The sequence below is a fragment of the Petaurus breviceps genome, unplaced genomic scaffold, assembly GCF_028583685.1.
Source record: "Petaurus breviceps papuanus isolate PSGF00001 unplaced genomic scaffold, PetGlider_PUasm1.0 99, whole genome shotgun sequence".
In the NCBI taxonomy this organism is placed as follows: domain Eukaryota; kingdom Metazoa; phylum Chordata; class Mammalia; order Diprotodontia; family Petauridae; genus Petaurus; species Petaurus breviceps.
Genome location: NW_027187465.1, coordinates 5,550,293 through 5,554,754, shown reverse-complemented (window position 1 = coordinate 5,554,754; position 4,462 = coordinate 5,550,293). Strand labels below are relative to the sequence as shown.

Sequence of the window (4,462 nt, the reverse complement as noted above, 5' to 3'; positions counted from 1 at the left end):
AGAATGTCATTGCCATCCCCCTCACTATACAGGTGGAGAAACCAGGTCACAAGAAAAGCTGATTCTCCCCTGGGGTCACACAACTCCCTCCCAGCCTCAGTGGTGAGATGGGCCACACTATGGCAGAGGCAGCTAGGGGCACCGTAGTGCACAGAGCCCAAGGTCTGCTATATATGACCCTGGGAAAGTCACTTTACCTCTATCTGCCTCAGTTTCCTTAACTATAAAATGAGGATAATAATAGCACCTATCCCCCAGGGTTGTCATGAGGAATAAATGAGATGATATTTCTAAAGTACTTAGCCCAGGGCCTGGCACATAATCAGCATTTAAATGTTTTGTTCCTTCCTTCCTGGGTTCAGGCGTCTCCCCCCCCCCCCCAGGGGAAAATCATATGATCACAGAACCATGATGTAATACTGCAAGACTGTCCATCTTGATGCCTTATTTTACACCTGGAGAAACTGAGGCAGGGAGAGGCAGTGGTGTCTTGCACTCATCTGAGTGGCAGAGCCATTCTTTTTTCTCAGTTCTACCCCAGCCTGGACCTATGGGACACAAAGTTCCCCAGAGTCCTCTGTGGTCTGAATGGAGTTCCGTTCACTGGGGAAAGGCCGGAGGGTTGTGGACAGCGCAGGCTCTCTCCCCAGGGATGTCCCATCTCAAGTGCCAGAGGACCAAAACGAGACATTCCGTTTGTTTTCCTTTGGCAATAGGTCCCTGGGCCAAGGGGTTCAAAGCACACACATGGAAGGAAGATGTTCTCTGATTCTCTGGAACCTCTTCTCTGGGGCACCAGATGGGGTCGGAATCCTTCCTCGCTCAGAGCCTGCCCAGGACTCTAAAACTCAGAATAGAATTTTCTATTTGCCTTTTCGAAAATAGTAACACATAGGACTTAGGAGTGGCTGAGGAGGGACGAAAAGCAGAAAGTTGGAGAGCAGAGGGAGGCCTCGGCAGATTTGTTTTAGAGGAAGATAAGAACCCGGCCCCTTCACCAGTGGCCTGGGTCCATGGCTGCCCCTGACCACGGCTGCCCCTGACCACTGCACTTTGCAGAGGCCACTTTCTGTCTCTGGATTTCTCACTGTTTCACCTTTGTCCATGAAGGCACTGGACTCAAATGACCTCCAAGGTCCCATCCTGCTGTCTATGATTTCAAGCTTTGAATAGTAGAATGGGCCTATTTCTTCATCTGTAAAATGGGGAGAATCTGGTACCCAGACTCAAGGGCAGCTAGGTGGCACACTGGATAAAGGGCCGGGGCTGAAGGAAGACCTGAATTCAAATCGAGTCTCAGATACTTACTGGATATATGACCCTAGACCAGTCACTTCACCTTGTTTGCCTCCATCTCTTCATCTGTAAAATGAGCTGGAGAAGGAAATGACAAACCAACCCAGTATCCCTGCCAAGAAACCCCAAATGGGGTCAGGAAGAGTCAGATACAACTGAAAATGACTGAACAGACTGAAGAAGGAGCTTCAAAAACAAGAAAATTGCAGACTCTGAGTTAACATTTTATGTTTTGTTCCTTATGGGCCTTTCTAGGTCAATCTATGTTTGATAGGGTCCCTGTTCTAAAATTTTCAAAGGACCACTGTCGATAAGCATTTATTAAGCACCTACTGTATGCCAAGCAGTGTGCTAAACAATGGGGACCCAAAGAAGGAAGGCCACCTCTTCATGGGGGACAGGGGTGAAGCAGATGCTGTTGGAGGTCATATGGGTGACACAAAGTGAGCAAGGGGGAGAAGAAAGCCAAATGCCCTCTGTCTTTTTAGGATTTAGAGTTAGAGGGGGGCTTTCTCATTCTAGCTCAGGCATCTATTCTAAGACCCCTCCCAGCCCTGATATTCCATGTTCTAAGGCCCCTCCCAGCCCTGACATCCCCTGTTCTCAGGCCCCTCCCAGCCCTGACATCCCCTGTTTTAGTTCTGATATTCCCTGTTCTAAGATGTCTCCTGTTTCTGACATTCTCTGACTTTCAGTTACTTCCATCTCTGAAGCTCAGATATTCTGAGTCCTATCAATTCACCAAATGTTTTCCCAGAAGGTAGGATGGTCCCTGGAAGCTCAGCCAGCTCCATAGGTGGTCTCCCAGGTTGTCCAATGTCCATGGAGGGCTCTGCATGCATGGTGTCCAGTCTGTCCAGTTTATTTCAAGGCAAGTCATGCCCTAGTCAGACCTACCTGGGAGGTCAAAGGAATGCCGCCATTCTGTAAATATCCATAACTTAACAGAGAGAGATCAAAACCTGAGCTGTGCCTGAACCCAGAACCTGATGGGGATTTAGAGGCTTCCAATAAGGAAGAACCGGCCAAAGGCACTGGGAGCCCCTGAGCCCCCCACCTCAAAGCACATACAAAGCACATACACATACATGTAAGAGCAAACCGCTGATCTCTCCCGTGCTCAGCCCCCCTCCACCCCCCTCTGTCCTCATTCCACAAGGCTTTTCTTCTGTGAGGTCACTTGTACCGAAGAGTCTTTCAGAGGGAGGTAAGCTAACTAGGGGGGGAATGAGATGCCTCTGGAGGGAGGGAGGAGGTCGTCCTAGGCCCAGTAAGGTGCATTAGACCCATGGTGGGTTCCTTTAAGAACCAGGCAGCTTTCTGGGCCTATGATCACACTCTCCTGTATTCTGCAGACAGCTCTCTGAGGTAATCCAGCCAACACTCTCTCCAGTTCAGTTCGACCTTGACCTTCCCTGTCTCTCCTTTCCCTTCTCCAATTCCTCCTCTTCCTCCCACCCTCTTCCCCCTCCCCCTCCCCCCCCCCTCCCTCCCCTTCCTCCCCCTCTTCCTCCTCCCCCCTCCTCCCATTATCCTCTTCCCCTCCTTCCAAATCTGTTGCCTTCTCTCTGCTCTCCCAGCTCCTCAGAGCCCCATCTTTTCCCTTCGGTTTGGCCACACCTCTTCCCTCCCAAAGATAGCAATAAATGCCCTCCAATATTGAGTAAATGGAGCCAGCTTCCATTGTCCTCAGTCATTGAGATTTGGTCCTTGACCCCCCACAATCAACAGCCTTACCTGTACTGGCTGGCTCCCAGGTGCCTCCTGATGGTCCCTGGAAAGCAGGTAGGAGAGTGGGGATGATGCCATCCCATCGCCACCATCACCAAAGAGCCTCCAAAGACAGGAACCCACATCCAACATTCAGCGTTACCCAGTGGTGGTACAATGGACATAGTGCTGGGTCTGGATTCAGGAAGATCTGAGCTTTCATCCAACTTCAGACACTAGCTGTGTGACCCTGGACAAGTCATTTACCTGCTTTTTCCTCTGTTTCTTCATTTGTGAAATGGGGATAATAACTGCATCTTACCTCTCAGAGTCATCATGAAGATCCAATGAGATAATAATTGTAAAATGCTTAGCACAGTGCCTGGCACATATTGCTATATAAATGTTAGTTATTAATATTATCATTATTAATAATATTACAACAAGGCTGCTCCACAGCAAAGCATTCTGATTTATTTCAGGCAATATTTGGAAATTACCTAAAGCCCCCAACCCCATTGGCCTAACCCTCTGTCTCCTCTGTGTCCCCTGCCTGGGGCTGGGAGGGGTTGGGCCTGGTCCCTGCTTTTGTCTCTGCTCCCCAGTGCATTCCCTGAACCAAATTCCAAGTCCCTGGAGGCCCAGAGAGGGGGCTTTGTTCTACCTCAAGCTTTCAGACCCTGTTATTCACCAAGACAGAGGCAGAGAATTCCTGTACCCCAGCCCCAGGCTCTGGTATAGGAAACGTCTTCCCTGGATCATTCTAGTGAAGGTCACTCACCCTGGTGGCCTCTGGAAAGTGTCTTCCAAATGTCTCTAAAAAGACCACTCTCCAACACAGTCAGAACCCCCAGGGGTGAGGGAACTGGGCTCTCAGGTCATCTGAGCCAAGAGCTTCTCTGGCAGCCAAGGAGAAGTTATCCAGGAGGTGCCTCACCATCAGGCAGAGTTTGGGAAAGGTTGCTGGGACAGATCAGGGGAGTGAAAAGCTGTCTGTCTCCAGGGAGAGCTGCTTCTCCTGGCCAGAGTTACAAAACTTCCCTGAAACCTGCTGGGTTGGGCTGAAAGTGCCAGGATTTCAGAATCCCGAAGCCCAAAGTGTCATCAGAGAGCCGCCACACCAATCCCCTCTGTGTGCAGAAAGGGGCGGTGACGGGAAGGCGCTCCCAGGAGAACCCATGGCTGGTGGGTGGAAAGGCAGGAAAATCAGAAACCAGATCTTTGACAAACTATGAGCCTTCCCTTTAAAGCCCACAAATATGCCTGGGAACTTTGTATAGATTCTGAGGGCTTTGAGTCACTTGCCTCCTCTCAGTCCTAGATCACCCATGTGTAAAGCCAGGAGTTGGTCTAAATTACCCATAGCGCACTGCACTCACCTCCAAGGGCTGTGATGAGGAGCAAATCAGAGAGTATTTGTCAAGTGCTTAGCACAGTGCTTGACATACAGGAGGTG

General features: G+C 50.0%; 1 long non-coding RNA gene across 1 annotated transcript; it reads right to left on the bottom strand.

Annotated features, from left to right (window-relative positions):
• Positions 1–1,509: 1,509 nt before the first annotated feature.
• Positions 1,510–4,134, bottom strand: LOC138156487 (uncharacterized). The gene is made up of 3 exons (XR_011167160.1): positions 3,788–4,134; positions 3,034–3,070; positions 1,510–2,193 (listed from the first exon to the last, which is right to left on the bottom strand). It is a non-coding gene; the product is annotated as an uncharacterized lncRNA (long non-coding RNA).
• Between the last annotated feature and the right edge of the window lie 328 nt (positions 4,135–4,462).